Here is a 25,170-nt window from a genome sequence, read left to right as displayed (position 1 = left end):
AACTCACAGATCAGTGAAGAAACAAACTTGGAGTTAATTTTATCGAAAGAGTTTTATTTTCAAAGGAAACATCCGACTTTACAAGAATGTAACTTTTACGTGCATGCCTATATAACCATGAGATACTTTCTAAAGTTACGTTTACGATCAAAGTTCACATTTACCTTTAACAAATGGTCAATGTTCGATGCGTCGGATGCACGACGAACATCCAGACGACAATCAAACTAGTCCCATACTTTTGCAAGTTACTGGATTCTCTGCTCTTGCTATGCGCCTTCTCAGTTGTAAGTGACGGCTCATAGACAGTCTTTCAGATACCGTGACATCAGGGGGCCTTGCAGGGCACTGGTAAATCACCAGATCCGAAAGTCACTTACGACCATCAAATGGTTCAAATGGCTCTGAGCACTATGGGACTTAACTGCTACGGTCATCAGTCCCCTAGAACTTAGAACTACTTAAACCTAACTAACCTAAGGACAGCACACAACACCCAGCCATCACGAGGCAGAGAAAATTCCTGACCCCGCCGGGAATCGAACCCGGGAACCCGGGCGTGGGAAGCGAGAACGCTACCGCACGACCACGAGATGCGGGCACTTACGACCATCGTCGAGGTAGGTCATTGTTAAGAAATGCCAGTGCAATAGTACTCTAAACTGTTTAAAAATGGAATTTTCTGCATGATGTGGCATGGGGGGGGGGGGGGGGAAGCCAAATCTACAACACTTCCAGCTATGTCGTTCATGTGACCAAGCGAGGGAACTATTGTGAGAAATAGACACGCATGTGCGGCACTAAAGAAATGACGCTGATGGCGTTACTGTCGCTGTGTGTTACTATGTAAAATTTTTACGAATATGACCAGTGTTCTTAGACCGTGACAAATTTCCTGAAAATTGTTCAACGCAGACGCAGTGGACAGTTTTCCGCAGACTTCTTCTTTCACTCCGCAGTCAGGTATAAATGGTGAGGTTCAGAGCACTGGAATTAACAAATGCAGACGAGCTGTTGCTTAGAAAGCGACCTCCACCATTTGAACATAGTTATTAACTACATAAGTATACAGCAGCTGTCTCGTTCATTTCATGTCACACTGTATACGCGATGTCTTACGAAATAGGACACTGCTCGTCCATTGCCATAAAATCGATCAATTTTGGTGGAACTTGTTTTACAGCAATGACACATTTTGATACAAAAAAAAATTTAACGCACTAACGGCCGGCTGGTGTGGCCGAGCGGTTCTAGGCGCTACAGTCTGGAACCGCGCGACCGCTACGGTCGCAGGTTCGAATCCTGCCTCGGGCATGGATGTGTGTGATGTCCTTAGGTTAGTTAGGTTTAAGTAGTTCTAAGTTCTAGGGGACTGATGACCTCAGATGTTAAGTCCCATAGTGCTCAGAGCCATTTGAACCATTTTTTGAACGCACTAACGCGTAACGACAAATAATGTCTTAGTACTTTGGCAGTCCGACATCCTTTTTGCCAACCCACGAATGTTAAAAATTCGATAGATTATTGTTAATTAGGGAGGTAATGTAAATTAGAATATACACAATAAGCTAACAGCTTGTGGTGCAAATCACATGCTGAATACGCGTTTGTTCATCAGTCTATGAACCGTTCCAAAGTGAGGTAACATAAGGAGAATAGTTTTAGGAAAGATCTGCGATTTTTGCAGATATTTTGAACAGTCCTGACGACACAGTCTCATGACAGACCGTATGCTTTAGAGTTGAGCTCACGCGTACAGTTACAAGTTCAATATACGTAGTAATTAATCTCTACACGACATATTTGAAGTAGTGAATACGGAATTTGTACCTATAAATGACTAGCTATACACTAACGGAAGTTATTAATGACTCGAGGAAGAACACCGGAAAAATTTGTCATGCCAGGAACGTTTACTTAAAGTACTGTGAACACGGGTGTTGTCATACTGGGGGTCAGGACTGCCGATAACATACTTATCATGTAGATGTAGAAGGAGCGGTAACACTAGGCCGCCGAGAACGCTGAAATAGAAAAAAATCTGGTCCACTTTCGCAGTAACCTGACTCAGTGGGCCCAAGTCACAGTAAGAAAATCACGCTAAAACGTCACAGAAGCAACTCCGGCCTGAAGTAGGCCCCGTGGGCCATCGGCGCAATCCAGGTATTACATCATTTGGAAAGATCAAAATCGCGACTCGTCGCGAGACTCTACGTGCTTCCAGTTACCCACTGCGCAGTTTCTGTGCTGTTGGGCCCATGAAAGACAAGCAGCTGTACATGCCGCTGTGAGCAATGGCCTTCTCCAATTGTCCACTGCATACAGTTCTGTTGGTGACGCGCGCTCGGAAACTCATTGAGACGTACCTGCGTTCACTGACGACAGCAAACCGATTGTTCGCGACAAGACGTGATACTGGTCTCTGGCTCTTGTCGGTCAGGGCATTTTTACGACTAGTGCTCTAATGCCGTGATATATGGTTGAGAGTCGTACACCATTCATTGTCGACACGTGGGGCAGTCCGTGTTGAAACACCAGCAAATCGAGTGATTTCATTCACGGTGTGGTCATAGCTGCTGCTCTCCTGTCATCTCCATGCCGGCGCTTCTTACTACGCTGATTACAAACAACTGACTGGCACATAGACGCCACTTGACCGCCATGACTTAGGACAGCGGTGAAGGAGGCATGAGTATTCACATACAGAGACATGTAAACAGGCAGAATACGGCGCTGCGGTCGGTAATGCCTGTTTAAGACAACAAGTGTCTGGCCCAGTGTGTTAAATTGGTTGCTGGTGCTACAATGGCACATTATCAAGATTTAAGTGAGGATGAACGTGGTGTTATAGTCGACACACGAGTGATGGGAGGCAGCATCTCAGAGGTAGTGATGAAGTGGGGATTTTCCCGAACGATCATTTCACGAGTGTACCGTGCAGGTGAGAAGAGAAGCTTCTGGAGTTTCATTGTTAAAAGAAGAGTGCAATTTACAGGCCATCTATTAAGACATAAAGGACTCCTGAACACAATCTTAGAGGGATACGTCGTGGGAAAAAGACCAAGAGGAAGACCACGACTAAGTTACATGGATCAAATCGTGAAAGATGTGGGATGTAACACCTATAAAGAAATGAAGAAAAAAGCTGAAAGACGCACAGAATGGAGACAAGCTGCCATTGTAGCTGTTGCAAACCAATCCTTGGATTGACCACTACAGAAGAAGAACCGTGAATATCAGAAATCCAGTAAAACATGAAATCTCCGAGATCGCTGCGACCGGAAAAAGATCCTGCAAGAACGGAACCAATGACGACTGAAGATAATCGTTCAACGAGACAGAAGTGAAACCCTTCGGCAAATTGCTGCAGATTTCAGTGCTGGGCCATCAACAAATGTCAGCGTGCCAACCATTCAACGAAACATCATCGATATGAGCTTTCGGAGCCGAGGGCCCACTAGTGAACCCTTTATGAATGCACTACAAAAAGCTTTCCGCCTCGCTTAGGTCCATCAACACCGACATTGGACTGTTGATGACTGGAAGCATGTTTCCTGATAGGAGGAGTCTCGTTTCAAATTATATCGAGCGGATGGACGTGTACGAGTATGGAGACAACCTCATAAATACATGGGCCATACATGTGAGCAGGGAAATATTCAAGCTGGTAGAGGCTCTGTAATGGTGGAGGGGGGGGGGTGCAGTTGGAGTGTTACTGGACCCCTGATACGTCTAGATACGACTCTGACAGGTGACACGTACTTAAGCATCCTGTCTGATCACTAGTATCCATTCATGTCGATTGTGCATTCCGACGGACTTGGGAAATTCCAGCAAGACAATGCGACACGCACACGTCCAGAATTGCTGCAGAGTGCCTCAAGGAAAATTCTTCTGAGTTTAAACACGTCCACTGGCCACCAAACTCCCCACACATGAACATTATTGAGCGTATCTGGGATGCCTTGCAACGTGTTGTTCAGAAGAGATCTCCACCCCCTCGTAGTATTACGGATTTAGGGACAGCCCTGCACGATTAATGGTATCGGTTCCCTCCAGCACTACTTCAGACATTAGTCGAGCCCATGCAACGTCGTCTTGCAGCACTTCTGCGGGATCGCGGGGGCCCTACAGGATATTAGGCAGAAGTATCAGTTTCTTTCGCTCTTCAATGTGGACATATGCCGCGTGTATCATGTGGTGTATACTGGATTTTTTAAAATCTGGATGTCATCCTAGTAATAGTTATAGTTATAGTTATAGAAACACAAGTCCATATAAGAAAGCAGGAAAACATGATATACAGAACAATGGTAATACGCAAAATTGAACATAGGTCAGAAATTTGACAAATAAGAAAGTCCTTGTGCTCACGGAAATGGTTACACTTAAAAATAAAATTCCGAGAGTATACATTTCAGTCCGAATGAAGAAACATATCACTTCCTCCCACATTGGAAACGCGCGCAAAGGGTGGCACCAAATGAAGTCCGGTTAGCTGGTTTTAAACAGGCCCAGTCTGTAAGCTGACGGAGGAGACCTTTGCTGGTGATTGAGGATGAACAAGTAGGAATTCTCATCACTTCATGCATGGTTACTGCGTCAGTTGAGGACATCATATCGATTAAAAAGGGCTTCATCCGTGAACAGTATAAACTGTAAAAATTTAGGTACAGCAGTATTGTGAAAGAACTGATCTCTAGCCTCACTTCCTGCATATATTCATCACACAGGCGAAATAAATTACTCATAACACTCTATGCGCATGTAGTAGGCCAGTTGATGTGTGCTTGTTGATGAACTTGCCACACCATCTCGTCGAATTTTCCTCTGCGAAAAATTCTTTGTGAAGAACTTTGCGAAGTTCTACACATATCAAAAAAAGTCTTGCGTCACCTCGGTTCCGAGAGTCCCGGAACCCATACAGGAATTTGGAATAGAGATCAATATAAACATCGTTTCCGCCCTTTTTATTGATCACGAAAACCACACATTGCTTGTTGAACCACCATACAGCAAGACCTTCAGAGGTGATGGACCAGATTGCTGTACACATCGGTACCTCTAATACCCATTAGCACGTCGTCTTACATTGATGCCTGCCTGTATTCGTCGTGGCATACTATCCAAAACTCCATCAAGGTACTGTTCGTCCAGATTGTCCCACTCCTCAACGACGATTCGGAGTAGATCCCTCAGAGTGGTTGGTGGGTCACGTCGTCTATAATCAGCGAAGTTTCAATCTATCCCAGACATGTTCGATAGGGCTCATGTCTGGAGAACATGCTGGCCACTCTAGTCGAGTGATGTCGTTATCGCCGGCCCGAGTGGCCGAGCGGTTCTAGGCGCTACAGTCTGGAACCGCGTGACCGCTACGGTCGCAGGTTCGAATCCTGCCTCGGGCATGGCTGTGTGTACTGTCCTTAGGTTATTTAGGTTTAAGTAGTTCTAAGTTCTAGGGGACTGATGACCTCAGAAGTTAAGTCCCATAGTGCTCAGAGCCATTTGAACCATTTGATGTCGTTATCCTGAAGGAAGTTATTCACAAGATGTGCACGATGGGGGCGCTAATTGTCGTCCATGAAGACGAATGCCTCGTCAATATGCTGCCGATATGGTTGCACTGTCGGGCGGAGGATGGTATTCACGTATCGTACATCCGTTACAGCGCCTTCCATGACCACCATTGGCGTACGTCGGCCCATCATAATGCCACCCCTAAACAGCACCTTGCTGCAATCGCTGGACAGTGTGTCTAAGGCTTTCAGCCTGAACGGGTTGCCTCCAACACGTCTCCGACGATTGTCTGGTTGAACGCATATGTGACACTCACTGCTGAAGAGAACGTGATGCCAATCCTGAGTGGTCCATTCGGCATGTTGTTGGGCCCATCTGTTCCACACTGCATGGTGTCGTGGTTGCAAAAGTGGACCTCACCATGGACGTCGGGAGTGAAGTTGCGCATCATGCAGCCTTTGCGCACAGTTTGAGCCATAACACGACGTCCTGTTGCTGCACGGAAAGCATTATTCAACATGGTGGCGTTGCTGTCAGGGTTTCTCCGAGCCATAATCCGTAGGTAGCGGTCATCCACTGCTGTAGTAGCCCTTGGGCGGCCTGAGCGAGGCATGTCATCGACATTTCCTGTCTCTCTGTATCTCCTCTATGTCTGACCAACATCGCTTTGGTTTGCACGGAGACGCCTGGACAGTTCCCTTGTTAAGAGCCCTTACTGGCACAAAGTAACAATGCGGACACGATCGAATCGCGGTATTGTCTATCTAGGCATGGTTAAACTATAGGAAACAAGAGCCGTGTACTTGCTTCCTGGTCGAATGACTGGAACTGATCGGCTGTCGGACTCCCTCCGTCCTAATAGGCGCTGCTCATGCATGGTTGTTTACATATTTGAGTAGGTTTAGTGACATCTCTGAGCAGTCAAAGGGACTGTGTCTGTGATGCAGTATCCACAGTGAACGTCTATCTTCAGGAGTTCTGGGAACCGGTGTGATGCAAAACTTTTTTGATGTGTGTGTTAGGTATTTTGTAAGTTTCTATCTGTAGCGATAAGTTTCTTCCGAGTAGGATCATGTCTGTTGCAAAATTTTTCTCTGTAAATTTGTTTGTTTTTCCTGGCACTACATCCTGCCGATTTTTATAAGTTCCAGTAACGAGAAATGCTCTATTTTCGACAACCGATCGTGAGCTGTTAACAGTGGCAAGCTGCACCGTGAGTACATCACAGAAAACTGTGAACTGTTTTACAAGGTAATGCCACAGAAGTTTGAAACACGTCGGTCGCGAGGTGGACTGACACTTCTCAGGTACTATTGCCATTGTTTAAATTTATCGTAAACCGTTCCATGTTTCTACTGATTGATGCATATCTGATGCATATAATGTGGGTGATAATAGTGATCGCAATGATCGATCTGGTTACACTTCTTCATTTCTCTCACCCTATGTAGTAAGGTGCGTGTCCCATGCTTCTTGAGTTGTATGAATGTGCCAGAGTTTGGATGGGCCACATGGTAGGATGAGGTGAGCGCCACTAGAAAACAGATCCCAGAGCTCCCTGGTGAGAGTAGACAGGTTCTGAAGACTAGGCTAGTTGGAGCAGGGGAAGAATACTCGGGCACTGACCGCCAGGTTGGCATTCACGAGTTCCGTATTGTCCGCCGTGGTGCCGGCGGGGCGTATGCAGTCAAGATGCTACAGATTGCCTCAACGTGCTGTGCGGTCCGGGACTCTGGCTTAAAAGCCTAGTATAATGAAACGCGTTGCGCTTCTGCTCAGAGCAAAATAAATTAGTTTTTAAGTCAGTCTCTATGCTCAGAGAACAGCTATGTAGAATATTGTTTTCGCCAGTAAGGATTTTCCTAGAAAACTAGTGGGTACCAGGCTCACCTAGGGATATTTATCACTGCTTTCTCATTGGAAGCTCTTCAGCTGTTTATTGTTGAAGGGTTTTTTCTCTGACCTTGTAGGAGAGCTAGTGCCAGAGTAGGGCACCACTCCATTAGTAGTGAGAATTTCTCTCTCTCACAAGGTGGCAAGGTAGCTCATGGGATGATATGAAAAATATCTGTCAATGTGTCTTTAGGACATCGTTTTCTAAAAATTTCAGACGTGAGAAAACAACCCGCTGGGTGACGCAAATAGATATCCGAAAAGTGGAAGTATGGAGCTTAGTTTTCTCAGAATTTTGTTGTTGGAATGCAGCTCATTGGACAACTTATAAAACATTTTCTAGGTGAAGCGTTGGAACAAGGTTTTATTTTTCCAAAAGTATGATTGGGCAGTATTTAGTGAAGCTTTCTGATAGGTTAAGTACTTTCTGCGGAGTTGTTTTTTTTTTTTTTTTTTTTTTTTTTTTTTTTTTTTTTTTTTTTTTTTTTTTTTTTAGAGCGGAGAGAAAACATGGTAACACGGAAGCCACCACTTGGTTTTTGGACACGTAGAGAAACAGACACTCTTTACAGAGGTGTGGATAAGGAGACTCTGACTTTCGGGATACGGTAGATGGCAGACTTTGCCATTTTAAGGCGAATTTCGTACGTCTCTGGCACTGTCGGGGCGATCACGGCACACTCATCCGTGGTTATATTTTCTCGAGAATGACTTGTTGAGATAACGGTCACTCCCGTCTCACGTGTTCCTTGTGGACTTTGTCAAATGAACCCAGCTCTGGCTTAAATATGTTTCAATGTTCATAACTGGCAGTTCATTTCACTTTGTGTTTTGTTAATCATGTTAATGTGTAATTATAGCTTTGTTGTTCGTGTATATGTTAAGAAGGAGTAATTGTAATAAACAATAGTCAAACTGGGCACGTATTCCATACCTGAGTTCCCAGGGAACCAGTCTGGCTCTCGATCGGCCAACAGGTACAGATCGTGTCAAACTAATGATGAAAGAATTCAAAGAAGTCAAGCACTAAATAAATATTGAAAGCAAACTCTGTCCCAACAGCACATCCTACTTATTCACTGCCATAAAGAAGACCTTCAATGGATGTAGCTAACTCCTCCCCTTCACCCCCCCCCTCCGCAGAAAACCCAATGCCCCTTCTCAGAGAGATGCACACACACACACACACACACACACAGTTACATACGTAGCAGATCGCTATTGTACTGGATATTAACACTATATAAATGGTTCAAAAATATCACCCATCCGTCAGTACAAAAGGTCTGTTTACTGGGCAATGTGGTCAGCTAAAACAGGTCTATTATGACTAGTCCGAAGTCCTAGATATCCAGTGTTTGCATATCGTCTTACTTTAATGTTGAAGTGACACCTCCTTAAGGAGTTCTGAAAGCAAGCAAGGCCATTTAGGTGGAGGAGAAGATAGAAAATCTCCACTAATGCGTGATGAATTGTCCAGGCCCTAACATTAACTGAAAAGCGATCCAGTGGAAACCGACTAGGTAGACAAGCGATATTTAGACGTTGCTTAGAGTCGGCGACCTCATAGCAACACACTCAAACTGATTGCTTACATCCATCCTATCGTAAAAGGAAGTTTAGGATTTAGTATCCCTTCGACGACGTGGTCATTAGGGATTGATCACATAGACGTGGGGAAAGCTGGTAAGAGAAACTGGCAGTGCCCTTTCCAAGCGAACCCTCCTAGGACTTGATTTAAGCGATTTAAGGAAACCACCGAAAAACTACGTGCTCCATACACACTATACACCCTACAGACTGGCAACCCTTCGGACATCAATGGTGTGCCAGTGGCCTAACCTGGAAGGGGCTACATCAGCAGGTGATACAGCTTCAATCAATGGACACCAGGCGGCAGAGCGAGCCCCAGTAGAGGCAGCTGGCTCCACGGATCTGTTTGCCTCTACAGGCCACATGACAGTAAATAGTGTCTCTAGTATCTCTGAGTATTTAGGGTGGCGCAAAAGAGCTCCGAGGCATCTTCCAGCGACCTCTGTGCCGGGTGCAGACTGCACTCGCAGTTCTTCAGTCAGAGTCTCGATCGGAACCTTCTCTAAGTACGACGCTGAGCCAAACCGCCATGTGAAGGCACCACCAGTGTCTGCTTTCACCATTAGCAGGGCTTGGCCTTTGCATTGAAGACGACCAGAAACCTGATATCGGTGGTCGCCCTTCGCTATGTTATTTTGTTCTACTTACTAGTGAATATTCAACTTTGACTGTTTCATCATTATGACCTTCAGCCTAAGTGCGGAGTTCTGTAAATTCAGTCCATATCACTAACTTTCACAGAATACTGCAGTATTGCAATGATTAACATTTCTCCGAAGAAGAGCTTTTGGTTGATACATCTATTAAGAAAACTATTCTACATAGTTTACCATAGCGGTGTTCTCATTGTACCTCAACCGGTGTAAGACTTAGTACTAAATATAAATGATCAGGCAAAGACTGGGGTCAACTTCCAGTTGAATATGATAGCAGTGTCTTACCATTGCTCCACCTCATTCCATATCCGATATATCATTTAACAAGAATTATTTATTTAGTTCTAACTCCTAACACATCCTATGTCAAACGTAATTCTGCGGCATTTCGCGGAATCATTGGTAGAAAGCACATGATTTTTCAAACTATACGAGTGAGAAATTCTTTGAAAAACAGCAACGACGATAATAATAGCAGTAATAAAAAGTTTTAGTTGCATACAATGTACTGAAATTGTTGTTAACACTACTGGCATAGTTAACTGGGTAGTCAACAGGTAAAAGTGAATAATCTAAATAATCAGAATTAGTGCGGGTAACTTCGTATGTGATAACTGGAACTGAATTCAGGAGGTGTGATGTCTAAATCTCGTGCAGCCCTCCGGGTTGGAGTTCCCCGTGCTTTGTTTTAGACGCTTCAGGTAAAGGTCAGGATTCTTTTTCCAAGCAAGCGACTGGCGATTCTGTTTCCAGTTTTCTTCCAGTCTAACTTGTGCTGTACATCTTAGCCGCTAGACAAACAAGCCGTTTCGTCTTTACATCCATTGACATTATTCGAACGTCTCGCATTCTTTTATACAACGGAAATTCTACATTCATGTACATCTATGTTTTGCAAACAACATTGCGGTGTGTACCAGAGGGTGTTCATACCATTTCCTATTGTTTCTGTTCCATTCGAGAGTGGCACGGCTGTCGGAAACCTCCATAACAAACAAATGTGCCTATTTTTTCCGTCGTAGATGTAATGGGTATAGGAAGGGCTAATATGTTGTTGCATCATTTTGAACAGTATGCTCTCAGAATTTTAACTGTAAACAAATCCATGACTGACAACTTCTCTCTTTAGCGTTTGTGTCTGGAGTTTGGTGAGCGACTCTGTTACGCTAACGTACTTACTCAACGAAACAAGCACGAGACTCGCTGCTCTTCTTTGTATTTTCTCCATATCTATCAGTACTACCTTGCAAGAGACTCAACATGACATGCTGCTCTCAAGAATTGGCTTTTCTAAGCTTCCTGTTTTGAAAACAAACATAAATTTCTTAATGGGGGTAGGTCGTCAAACGGGTCGACTTGGAGCAGGAGACACTAAACATTTTAATTCCCAGTGCCTATACTTTTACAAATAAATTCATACAGCTTTGTCAGCACGACCAGGAGGGATTCAAGACTCTCACTCATAACAGTGGAAGTTCAAAAACATAACAAAATAATTTTTTTTAGATATGAAATATCATTTTTTCACTTACTGCTGGCTGCCTTTGTTGCTATAGGTACATTTTTCTTCACAAGTAAGAGAAATTCTTTGATGAATTTTGCACAGTGTACTAACCATACTTACAGATGTATGAAACTCTAGAATTTTCCAAATCTATTAAAAACTGTGATAAAAATTGAGATAATTAACTACAAAATTTGATTTTTTTTCTAAACATAAAGTTTAAAACGTAACAGCTCATTCATTTTTTCATAAGTTAAATAGATTCTAGAGTTTCAGACACCTGTAAGTATGGTTTGTATGCTGTGCGAAATTCATCGAAGACTCTCTCTTACTTATGAAGAAAAGTGTACATATAGCAACAAATGCAGCCAATAGTAAGTGAAAAAAAATGATGGAATTTTACATGTAAAAGAATTTATTTTGTTATGTTTTTGAACTTTGAATGTGAATCCTGAACCATTCCTGGTCATGCTGACAAAGTTTTAGGAATTTACTTGTAAAAGTATAGACAGTGATAATTAAAATGTCCTGTGGTGCCTCTCCTGCTCTAAGTCGGCCCGTTTGACGTCCTACCCCCCTTAAAATTATTCCATTGAATCTTAGTTTGGCATCTGCTTTTCCTATACTAGTTACATGTGATGATCCCACTTTAAGTCTTTCCCGGATATTTTACGGTTGTAACTGTTTCACATGATTGCTTATCAATCGCCGGCCGGAGTGGCCGAGGGGTTCTAGGCGCTACAGTCTGGAACCGCGCGACCGCTACGGTCGCAGGTTCGAATCCTGCCTTGGGCATGGATGAGTGTGATGTCCTTAGGTTAGTTAGGTTTAAGTAGTTCTAAGTTCTAGGGGACTGATGACCACAGATGTTAAGTCCCATAGTGCTCAAAGCCTTCATGAAAAAATGTTTACTGTTGCCGACGCAACCATATTTTTACTCAGGTGTGCGACTCTTCGTCCAAAGCAAATCAATGGCCACGAGTGTCTTTCTTTAGGACTCCAGCGGCATGGGAAGCTATAGGGACTGCATGGAAGATGTGTAAGGAACTCCCAGCCAGTGCAACAGAATGATCCCGTCCGTCAACATTCCTTGGCGTTTGCACTTGATGACACGCCTCAGTTAAAGCACATCAGTAGGTGGACAGTCTGCAGAAACTGAAGCACGCCGTCAAGTCTAAAGGCCAAGGAATGTTGACGGACGCCACCATTCTGTCGGAGGGTAATGCCCTCCCACATTTTCCAAGGTTATTTCGACTAAGCTGCAGTAGATACGCTGGGAAGCCCTTATATATTCTCCATGCAGTCCCCGTCTCACCTCATGCGAATTCCACATTTTTGGAGTGCTGAAGAATGACATTCGTGGCTGTCGATTTGCTTCGGGAAAAGAGCCAGACGCCTCGGTGCAACCATGGCTCCGTAGAAAACCACAAACATTTTTCCACGAAGGGATTGACCGTCTTGTTTCACAGAGGGATTAATATATAAAAAATTACGACGATTACTTTTGAAATAATAAGCAGTTTACTTACTTTTTCCATCTACCATATTTTCATTTGACTGCCCCTTATATATTCACTAGGCGAAAAAATGGAACTATATCATATGCCTTCCAGAAATGAAGGGACACTCATCTTGCACATTATATCTGGAAAGAGAAGGTGGACACCTAGTTGTGGCTCCCTACGCCAATCCATGTTCGCCCATAACAAAAATGACGGAGCAGTGCTCTAGTCAGCGAATACAGTAAACTACAGATTAGTACTTTGCTTCCAGTTCACTCAGTGTCCGAATATGCAGAAAACGATAGATTTTGCTCCAGAGGTACCTGGTACAAAAAAGTCTGGAAACTGAAGGTTGTTTAAAAAATATTCATCCAGGTTCACAAGAATACGTTTTCGAAATGAATCAAAATAAAAGCTTGTAAGTTTTAACTTAAACATTCGACTTCAAAATTTTCATTTTCAAGAGAACCATCTGGTTTGACAAGGGTTTATATCTTTTACATGCATGCGTAAACAACCTTGGTGTACCTTTTACAATTATAGTTAAGACCAATGTTTTCATTTACTTTTCAGAAATGTTCTGTGTGCCCTCCACAGGACGCACTGCAAACATCCACTGCAAACTCATTCCATTCTTTAGTGAGAACACGTGGAGTCACTCCTGCTGTTTATGGCGTCTCAGTACTCCAAAGTTGGTCGGCCGCGGTGGCCGAGCGGTTCTAGGCGCTTCAGTCCGGAAGCGCGCGACTGCTACGGTCGCAGGTTCGAATCCTGCCTCGGGCATGGATGTGTGTTATGTCCTTAGGTTAGTTAGGTTTAGGGACTGATGACCTCAAATGTAAAGTCCCGTAGTGCTCAGAGCCATTTGAACCATTACACCAAAGTTGTTGGAAAGGGATGTGTACAGACGGACCCATTCAAAAAATGGTTCAAATGGCTATGAGCACTATGGGACTTAACATCTATGGTCATCAGTCCCCTAGAACTTAGAACTACTTAAACCTAACTAACCTAAGGACAACACACAACACCCAGTCATCACGAGACACAGAAAATCCCTGACCCCGCCGGGAATCGAACCCGGGAACCCGGGCGTGGGAAGCGAGAACGCTATCGCACGACCACGAGATGCGGACGACCCATTCACAATGCACCCCACAATGAAATACATATCGTGAGATCGGGCGGTCTTGGATGTCCGTGGTGCAATGTGAGGCCGGCCGGGGTGGCCGAGCGGTTGTAGGCGCTACAGTCTGGATCCGCGAGACCGATACGGTCGCCGGTTCTAATCCTGCCTCGGGCATGGATGTGTGTGATGTCCTTAGGTTAGTTACGTTTAGGGACTGATGACCTCAGATGGTAAGTCCCATATTGCTCACAGCCGTTTGAACCATTTTGCAATGTGAGATACGGACAGTCCATCGCTGAGGCTTTACCCTGGACAAAAACCCCGTTGCACAGTTATAACTGCATCGTGCCTGTTGATACGAAAAACAGAAAACACCTGTTGTTGCTGTGTTGTTGTCATTCACTCACTGAACACTCGATAATTATCGAGCTAGCAGCACCAGGAAGATCCCTACGGGCACCATAAGATCCGGCAACTTACAACTCACGCCAAGGCAAATTCTTAGTTTCGACACGTAAGCTTAAGTTTTTACGTTCATTCGTGTAGCAGATAGAGTGTCGTGAAATCTGATAAATATTTCTGAAGACACCCTGCATTGAAAATTTTAATACAACCGAAGCCTGGTTATCAAAGCTCGCTCAACGATTTGTGCCTACAGTCTTCCCTGTATCACGTAAAATAACCCCGGACTTCGACAAAAATATGGGCTAGCCACAGCAAGAAAGAAACAAACCAGTGCAGATGCGCGTCATACCGATGGATAAGAGCAACCTTACCAGTCTCAGTAGACAAACCATCTACCAGATGGCAGCGGAATGCCCTTTACTTTCGTACTGTGACCAAAATTATCACTTGTTGAGTACGATTCCAAATGCAACCGAATACGCAAGAAATCTGACCGCTTTGTGAGCCTTGAGGTTTATTATGCGAACCTGGGTGATCTCTCGTGCCATACGCTACATAAATAGCGGTCGGCGCTAAGCGGAATGCGTTTGAAGGGCGATCGACTGGGCCCGCGGAGTGGACGCGGCCGGCGCTAGCCCCGAAGCCGCTAATGAAAACCGTCCGAAAATAAAACTCTTTCCTTTGTGCTGGGCAGCTGCTTAAGCCTTTTTATTCGTGTCTCCCGAAATGAAAGCTCATTATGACCATTCAAATATGTGAGCAGGAGGGGCCGTCGCTATTCAAATAGCGGGCCCCGAGCTGGGCGCTGGGCGTTTTTTGGCGGCGGGGCCACACAGATGGCGCAGCCGGGCAGCTGGCGTCTGACCCACTGCACTCAGCGAGTGGACCGCGGGAGCCGCGCCCGTGTAGAGGAGAAGGCTACGTACTCGCTCGCATTCCTCCTCCTCTCTCACAGCCAACTCTGTTGGCCATGAAAACTGCAAGTTATGAAGGTAGCGCGTAATAAACGTCAAATTGCCGTTAAGTGTACTGCGTGCTCGGATATGCAAATGATTAACACTGCAACTCAAGCACACAAAGTAAACAGAAGCAACGGCAACTATATTCTATATACATGGAAAGATTACGCGGTGAGTTTCTCATACAGAAATCGCATTCGAATCTTAGTTGTTTATGAGAATATCGAGCTGTGTCTCGTGTAATAGGATGGTAGTCTATTAGCACGTGTCGGAATTTGACAACAGCACGATTCTTCCCGGTCTAGACTGCGGCTTATCGTTCTGCCATATTGCTGCTCTCGCTGGTTAGGATCCCATGACTGCTACGCATATAAGGAGTCGATGGGTTCAGGAAGGCCGTACGCAACGCCATGTAGGATATCAGAGGCCCTAAGCGATTAGTGCCCGAGAGGACAGACATTGAACTACCGTACAGGGCCCTACAGCCTTGTCACGTAGCTGGAGCTTCTTTGCAACAAGGCAAGCAACCACACTCACTGTGCGATGATGCCTGAAGTATAGGACCGTAGTTGACGATTCCTTGACGCGACAGAAGAGGCGCGTAGACAACGACAATACTGTAGTGTCACAGCGTCTTGTTTTCAGAGTTGTCCCTACCTGCATACAGTGTCAAGACGTACGTATCCGTTTTTGAGCAACTGAGGAGAACGAGCTTTACCGAATCGCTTTCGTCATCGTCATACAGGCCCACCACCTTGTCCACAGGTACGGTTAGGTACACAGTGCATACAGATAATTTGGACTGCAGGCGTTACGTATCTGGTGTGTTAAGGTCGTTGGCTGTGCCCTATCTTATCTCTCCGTGACATTTCCTTTCAACACGACAACGCAAAACTGTGTGTTATTCGTGTTGTCCCGACCTACCTCGATACAGGGGGGCTATTCGATTGTTGCCATGGAAACCAGTTTCTTTCAGATCTGTCACCCATTTAAAATGTCTGTTGCAGGGAGACCGCCACGACACTACTCGCCATCCACTACAATCGATGAACACTGCCATAAAACTGGAATGACTTACCCATATGTGTCTTTCTTCAAAGCTCAGTTCGGCTTGATGCCCAACCGTGTTGGAGCCGTTGTTGCTGCCAGAAATGACAGATCTGTGCACTACACTACGCATCCTGAACACACCGAAATTACCTACAGATTTATTCACCTATTCTTTTTAGTATACTATGTACTCACATGCAATAAAATTTCTTTATTTCCTACACTTCCTGTTGCTGCAATTTCTATGGCTAGTAAATTATACGGGACACATTGATTTTTAGCTTTAACTTCACGTATAATTTTCCTTTGACACAATCGATTAGTACAACTCACAGCATCTTAGCTTGCGAAATCGGGACGTCAGCCACAAGGGATCGAATCTGCCCGGCCGAAGGAAAGGTAGATTATGGTTTGACGTCCCATCGACGACAGGGTTACTAGAGGCGGATCGTCGAAGGATGGGGAAGAAAGTTCACCGTGCCCTTTTCAAATGAACCGCACCAGTTCCTAAGGCAAGTGAGTAAGGGAAACTACTGAAAACGACAATCAAGATGGCCGGTCGGTGATGGTTCCCAATCCCTGCTTCAGCAAACATGACAGTACTTAAAAGACAGCACAGGTCAGGACCCTGTACGAGAAGGATGGAAAAAGTTGTCCACAAAACAATCGTTCAATGTTTTTGACATCCAACTCTTGTATACTCTTCTAGCATTTTCTGACCTTAAATATAATTAAACATGTCGAATAGAATGATCCACGCTACCGCTCCCCACACCGCATTCCAACCAGTACAGTTTCCGCGAACATGGGTCGTGCGAAATTCAAGTTGAGAAAACAGTAAAGAAAACTAACGTGAATTTTGAAAAAAATAGAAATACACACAAAAACTCTGAGGCTTTTCGATGACATCTGATTTCTATCAGACACGGTAAAGGATCTAGAACAGCAGTTCAACAGAATCGATAGTGTCTTGAAACGAGATTATAGTGGTAAACAATGGTAATGGAATTTTGTCGAATAAAAGGAGTCGATGTAGAGGGTATTAGATCAGGGAATGAGACATGGGAAGTAGTAGATGAGTTTTGCTATTTGAGCAGCAGAAGTAGAAAGAATATAAACTGCAGACTGTCAATACCAAGAAAAGAGTTTCTGAAATTTGTTAAAATCGAATGTGAATTTAAATGCTAGGAAGTCTTTCATGAAGGTATTCGTCTGTAGTGCCTTCTTACGTGTAAATGAAACGTGTGTGAGAAACAGTTCAGACAGGAAGATTACAAAAGCTTTTGAAAAGTAGTGTTACAGACGAATGCTGCAGATTAGATGGGTAGATCAGATAAGTATTGAAGATGACAAATGTTAAACAAATGAAATTAATGGCCCAGCATGAGAAAAGAAGGACTATGTTGCAAGGGTAATTCCTAAGACACCAACGAATTGTAAATTTGGTAATAGAGGGAAATATGCAGGGAGGACGGTTGAGATTCAAATTCTGGAAAGAGACCTAGACTTGACTAGAGGAGAAGATCCAAATGGATGTAGATCGCAGCAGTTATGAAGAGATGATGAGAGCTTGCACAGGTTAGACCAGTACGGAGACTTGCATCAAACCAGCCTCTTGACTGAAGGCTACAACAACCAAAACATGCGATAGGACTGAGTATTACCTTGATGAAGGAATGAACTACGCCGTTCGTAATGGACAGGAATCATCAAAACTGAAAACAACGTCTGGGGTTCCTTAAAGTAATAAGACACAATCGGTACTGTTCAGGCTGCGTGTAACCGATCTGACAAATAATGTCTAAAACTTTTCACAAACGACGAAATTGTGTACAGCTATATGACGTGGTTAGAAATTTGTTACGAAACGTGGGCGAACTATAAGGGGATCACCACCTGGTGCAAACCCTCAACACAAATGAAAGTAATGTAAAGCACGTAAATAGCCGAAATGGCAGTATATCTTTCGACTAGGTACTCGGCGATCGGTTCCTGGAATCAGTGACAACTGTAAAATATTTCGGAGTCTGTGTTCGGAGGATCTGAGGAGGAATGACCACTTGTATGTTCCACATTCATAATTTTTAGAAAAATCCTAAAGTAACGTTTTTATATACGACAGAAATCGTTAAAAACCTTGTTCGACCAACTTTTAGGGTATTCCACGTCGTGGGACACTTACCAAGTTAGATTAACGGAAGAGACAGAGAAAGTTTGAGGAACGGACGCTAGGTTCGGCAGGAGTTCGATTAATAGCCTCAAGAATCTCGGATAAACTCGATGACGTGTAGTTGGAAACACTGAGAATACGACGTGTGTATCACGGAGATCCTCACATACAACCGAGAATCCATGCTCCAAGAAGAGCTGAGAGTAACAAAATAAATAAGGGAAGAATTACTCTAGTGTTCTACATACCATCCGTCGATACAGATGACGTTCTGGTTCTAATTTATCGTTCCCTTATCAGCTTCCTGTCGGATGCTGATTTGGACGGAACGCCATCATCACTGACGCTTCCTTGCGTCTTATGTCGGGTTCGAGCCTATAAACACGCTGCTGGAACACTATTTACAGCGTCGCGACGATAGTTGGAAGTTCCTGGCGTGATACGCCACTGCTCTTACATCGCCAGAGTTTCCTAAGGACAAGGCCGCGTTATTAACTACGCGACCTTCGGGACTCCCAAACACAATGGCGGTTTTTTGTGACCCCGTCATACCTGCACTGTTCGCCATTCGGTGGCCTGCTCGAAGAAACCGAGCTACGCAGTTATGATGACTATGACATGGGTCGCAGCTCGTCGTCTCCTGTTCTTTTCAAAGGAAATCAACTGTTGGGTCGGAAATGCTGCCGCGACAGTTCCATGTCTGGGTGGAGAGCTACAAAGACACTGAGTAGATAGGAGACAAGGAAACGCTACCCCGTTTTCCAATCCTCAATTAGAGTAACATATCTTATCTAAATCTACATTGACATCTATACTCCGCCAACCACTGAAATAATTGACAGAGGATACTAGTACCTATTGTACCATGGATTAGGCTTTCTTCCCGTTCCATCGATAACGCTTCACTTTTATGACTTGTACAAATAATAATTAAATAAGGTAGTAAATTAAGAAGTTGGATTTGGTTTCTATGTTATCATCAAGGAGGTAAATTGTTAAATTTTTGTAATAATAATTTGAAACCATTTTGCAAAGTAAAAGCACCAGATTTGTTGGGACGGGGTGTACCATTCCGTGCTAAAACAATGTTTTAAATAAACGGCTGTACATGAGATATTTACTTGATTATTGTTTGACAAAAGTGTTAATAAAACAACTTCCCTCATTCGAGTCTTAAACAAGAAAACAAAAGGAAACTAAATCACAATACAAATGGAAAACACGACAATGAACAAAAAGGTATGTGGCGAAGGTTTGTTGATTATTAAAAGCAGTATTAACTATTTAACACGGTCCGGCTCTCAGCTGAATACGTTACAAAAATATTTTCATCAGGTACGAGAATTTACAAAAAGGAGGTAACCGTGCTTCCCGCGGACCGACACGTTACACAGTGATTGACTGAATGCCGCCACCCGAGCTATAATTAGTCTAATCTGATTTTCGCGATCACTACGGGCACGGTGCGTATATTCCTACATTCCTCGCTTAAGACTGTTCCTTGAAACTTATTGAGTAAGCTCTCGCGGGATATTTGGCGCGTATTTTCAAGCGTTTTTCAGCTTCTCAGTGATGATTCCCCGAGGATCAAACAAAATTGTGACCATTCACGTTGTCGCTCTTTGCATGCCTTCAGTACACCCCGTCCGTTCTATTCGGGATGCGTCCCATACACTTGAGCAATTTTCTAGGGTGGAATGCACTTGCGTTTTGCAAAGCAATCACTTTCACAGAATGGTTGCATTTTCCCTGTATCCTGCCAATGAAACGAAGTCTACACTTTTGCTTTATTTTCGATTGAACCTATGTGATCGTTCCATTTCATATCCCTAAAAATTGCTACATCCATGTGTTTGTTTGTACGCACTGGCCGATTCAAATTGTGGCTCATTATTAATGCAGTCATACGATAATGGTATCATATTACAATTATATAGATTTAAAGAAGTCTGTCATTCATTACAGCAAGTAGAAATGTCCAAGTCTTTCTGAATTTGCTGACAGTCGCCCAGCGGCGGTAGCTCGCTGTGGACAACAGCACGGGACTGACCAGACACGATACATTCGTTTTGATTTAACCGGAGCGCCACCCCACTACAAGGTGCTGCGAACGTTGGCTAATAATTTGTCCCCGGGGGCATACTTTACGACAGAGGCCGTTAAGTCGAACGGAACCTCGTGGGGCCCGTCAGAGGGGGGTGGTCCCTGGTTCGGAGATGAAAGTTGGGAAGCGACGCGTGTGCAGCTGTTGCTGCGGCACATAACGGCACCGCACGAGAAGGTCGCATTGTCTTTGTGAGGATGTCCATCCCGGTTCCCACGGCGCCAGCTGGTCCACGGCGCATTGACCTCGGCCGGCTGCATCCTGCCTGCCCGCCACGCCACGCAACTGCCGCCCACGCACTCTTTTCACATTTTCGGTTGCCGCTCGATACCCATCGCCAGAGGCGGAGGACCTGCCTCGTGTGCTAGGACTCGGTTCCAAGGCAGCCAGTTCGAAGCCTGGTCGTTCTTCTGCTGGTCTTTGAACACTGGTTTGATTAAACATACACACTACTGCCCATTAAAATTGCTACACCACGAAGATGACTTGCTACAGACGCGAAATTTAACCGACAGGAAGAAGATGCTGTGATATGCAAATGATTAGCTTTTTAGAGCGTTCACACAAGGTTAGCGCCGGTGGCGACACCTACAACGTGCTGACATGAGGAAAGTTTCCAACCGATTTCTCATACACAAACAGCAGTTGACCGGCGTTGCCTCGTGAAACGTTGTTGTGATGCCTCGTGTAAGGAGGAGAAATGCGTACCATCACGTTTACGACTTTGATCGAGGTACGATTGTAACCTATCGCGATTGCGGTTTATCGTATCGCGAAATTGGTGCTCGCGTTGGTCGAGATCCAATGACTGTTAGCAGAATATGCAACCGGTGGGTTCAGGAGGGTAATACGGAACACCGTGCTGGATCCCAACGGCCTCGTACGACTAGCAGGCGAGATGACAGGCATCTTATCCGCATGACTGTGATGGATCGTGCAGCCACATCTCGATCTCTGAGTCAACAGATGGGGACGTTTGCAAGACAACAACCATCTGCATGAACAGTTCGACGACGTTTGCAGCAGCACGGACTATCAGCTCTGTGACCGTGGCTGCGGTTACCCTTGATGCTGCATCATAGACAGGAGCGCCTGCGATGGTGTACTCAACGACGAACCTGGATGCACGAATGGCAACACATCATTTTTTCGGATGAATCCAAGTTCCGTTTACAGCATCATGATGGTCGCATCCGTGTTTGGCGACATCGCGGTGAACGCACGTTGGAAGCGTGTATTCGTCATCGCCATACTGGCGTATCACCCGGCGTGATGGTATGGGGTGCCATTGGTTACACGTCTCGGTCATCTCTTGTTCGCATTGACGGCACTTTGAACAGTGGACGTTACATTTCAGATGTATTATGACCCGTGGTTCTACCCTTCATTCGATCCCTGCGAAACCCTACATTTCAGCAGGATAATGCACGACCGCATGTTGCAGGTCCTGTACGGGCCTTTCTGGATACAGAAAATGTTCGACTGCTGCCCTGGCCAGGACATTTTCCAGATCCCTCACCAGTTGGAAACGTCTGGTCAATGGTGGCCGATCAGCTGGCTCGTCACAATACGCCAGTCACTACTCTTGATGAACTGTGGCATCGTGTTGAAGCTGCGTTGGCAGCTGTACCTGTACATGCCATCCAACCTCTGTTCGACTCAACGCCCAGACGTATCAAGGCCGTTATTACGGCCAGATGTGGTTGTTCTGGGTACTGATTTCTCAGGATCTGGGCACCCAAATTGCGTGAAAATGTAATCACATGTCAGTTCTAGTATAATATATTTGTCCAATGAATACCCGTTTATCATCTGCATTTCTTCTTGGTGTAGCAATTTTAATGGCCAGTAGTGTACATCTACATTTATATCCCGCAGGTTTCCTTACGATATGTTTCGGAGGTTACTGTAAGTACCACACGCACTCTTCTTCTCCCTCCCAATTTTCTCGTTCCACTAGCGAATGGTGTGCGCGAAGAACGCTGTTTGAGCTCGATTCTTTCTAATATAACCTTCATTGTCTTTCCGCGAGATAAAAATTGGAAGAAGCAATACATACTCTGACTTCTAGGAACGCACACTCTCGGACTTTTAACTGTAGACCACTCTGTGATGGACAGCGCTGCCCTTGCAACATCTGCCACTGGAACCGGACACGTATCTTCCTGACGCTTTCGCGCCTACTAAACCAACCTGTGACGAAACTCGCTGTCCTTCTTCGAATCTTCTCTGGTTCCTCTATCAGTCCCATTTGGTAAACTCAAGTATTGGTCAAAGGAGAGATTTGTAAGCTACCTTTTACGATTAATTTTATGTGGCCGAACCACTGTAAACGTCACTGTACTTATACTCCGAGATATTTAACGGATGTGACTGTCTTCGGCAGTTCCTCAGCAATCGTTTACTCGCGGTACATTTGTTTACGATGAGGATCGACTGCTAATCCTTGCACCCCCACGACTTCTATAAACACAACAGCAGGATCCACGAACAGCTTCATGGAGCTTCCGGGACGATCTACTAGCGTACCCCATCCAAGTCACTTGGACTCTACTGCGAACATAACTTGCATACTGTGCTCAAACCTTGGTTCCCTTTCACAACTTCCGCATAGCTACTCCTCCATTTTACCCTTCATTACCAACTGAACTACTTTATACTTCAAGATTTGTCCTCTTATCCTTCTTTTAGTCAAGTAGTACCACAAATTTCTACTCTTCTGACTTCCACTGAGTACCTCTTCATTAGTTATCCGATTTACCCATCTAATCTTCCTCATTCTTCTGTAACACTGTAATACAGAAGCTTCTGCCGGTAATATGCACACCATCAGAAAAGACTTTAAATATATCTTCGAAATTAACAGTTTTTTTTTTTCCTTTTTTGCCACGCGGGATTAGCCGAGCGGTCTAAGGCGCTGCAGTCATGGACTGTGCGGCTGGTCCCGGCGGAGGTTCGAGTCCTCCCTCGGGCATGGGTGTGTGTGTTTGTCCTAAGGATGATTTGGGTTAAGCAGTGTGTGAGCTGATGACCTTAGCAGTTAAGTCCCATAAGATTTCACACACATTTGAACATTTTTTTTCCTTGTTTGGAAAATCATTATTTGCTATCGCCAGTCTCTACGTTACATTCTCTTTAATCTTGTTATAGCTAGTTATCTCGCCGCCCAGTCAGCAACATTCGTCTATTAATTTTAGCCTATATTTTCCTAATCTCATTCCTTCAACATCACTCGACTTCATCCGCCTACTCCCATTATCCGTGTTTTACTTTAGTTTATCCTTTTCGTATAACTATGCTCAAGACCCAATCAATTCCGTCGTTCTGCTCTTCCAAGACGTTTACTGACTCTCACACATTTGGGAAACTATGAGTTTTTATTTCATCTCTCTTTATTTTGCACCTAATAACTTCTTGCTTTCAGAGACTGTGTAACAGACAATATTTTGAAAAGCTGTATCGAGTCCTGTAGTTACAAGAAATTTTCGTAACTCGTATTTGGCCGGCAAATAAGGTAAAGAGAATTGTTTACTTGCGAGTATCTTGGGCAACACTCCAGATCCTTCCAGAAAGATTTATCGGGTGCTGCTGGTGGAAATCACTGGTATACGACTGGGATGTTGTAGATGGCGATTCTCCTGGTACTGGTCTAAAGAAAGAGGGTACATGCCAAACCGGGTTGAGATTCTGCCTCCACTTTCTCACGGTCATCAGCAACACCAACCATACAGGAAGAAAGGAGGCGGGGCCAGGGATTAACGACGCGTCAACGACAGGGTCATTAGAGATGGAACACACGTTCAGATTTGTGAAGGATGAGGAAAGAAATCGAGTATCGTCCACCGATATTTTCATTAAGCTCTCAAGGGGAGGCTATGACAGCCCTAAATAAGCATAGCCGGAAGGAAATATAAAATGCAGTCCCAAATGTGGATCAACATTACTGCGCACCCTCTAAGCTCCTGTTGTTGCTGTGCGTGATGACACTGTGGTTAAGGAAAATGAACTCTTGAGCGGGTGGACTGGGGTTCATTTCCTTGTCTAGCCATTAACATTTAACTTTTCCATAATTTCCGTAAATCACTTCAAGAGAATGCCAGGACGACTACTATGTTAAGTGCACGGCCAGTTTCGTCCACTCAGTCTGAGCTTGTACTCCATCTTTGATGATCTTGTCGTTGACTGGATGGTAAACTCTAATCTTCCTTCCTTTGTCTTTCTTTGCCAACGGCCTTGCCGCAGTGGTAACACCGGTTCCCGCCAGATCACCGAAGTTAAGCGCTGTGGGGCTAGGCTAGCATTTGGATGGGTGACCATCAGGTCTGCCGAGCGCTGTTGGCAAGCAGGCTGCACTCAGCCCTCGTGAGGCAAACTGAGGAGCTACTTGATTGAAAAGTAGCGGCTGCGGTCTCGGAAACTGACGTACGGCCGGGAGAGCGGTGTGCTGACCACATGCCCCTCCATATCCGCATCCAGTGACGCCTATGAGTTGAGGATGACAAGGCGGCCGGTCAGTACCGTTAGGCCTTCATGGCCTGTTCGGGATGAGTTTTGTCTTCCTTTATCACCGGTACCTATAGTCCGACGAACTGACCATGAGAGTCGCAATGAATGTATCGCTATTTGTCACGCTAAATCTGTACTCGGGGAAATTAAAAATCGGACAGGAAGTATAAAACATTACAATC

At 44.7% G+C, this 25,170-nt stretch overlaps 1 pseudogene; it reads left to right on the top strand.

Moving 5' to 3' along the window:
- Nucleotides 1–24,705: 24,705 nt before the first annotated feature.
- Nucleotides 24,706–24,823, top strand: LOC126471802 (5S ribosomal RNA; annotated as a pseudogene).
- The last annotated feature ends 347 nt before the right edge of the window (nt 24,824–25,170 follow it).

The sequence above is a fragment of the Schistocerca serialis genome, chromosome 3 (genome assembly GCF_023864345.2).
Source record: "Schistocerca serialis cubense isolate TAMUIC-IGC-003099 chromosome 3, iqSchSeri2.2, whole genome shotgun sequence".
Taxonomy (NCBI): Eukaryota; Metazoa; Arthropoda; class Insecta; order Orthoptera; family Acrididae; genus Schistocerca; species Schistocerca serialis.
Note: the sequence above shows the minus strand (reverse complement) of the source record. Positions and strands in the feature narration are given on the sequence as shown.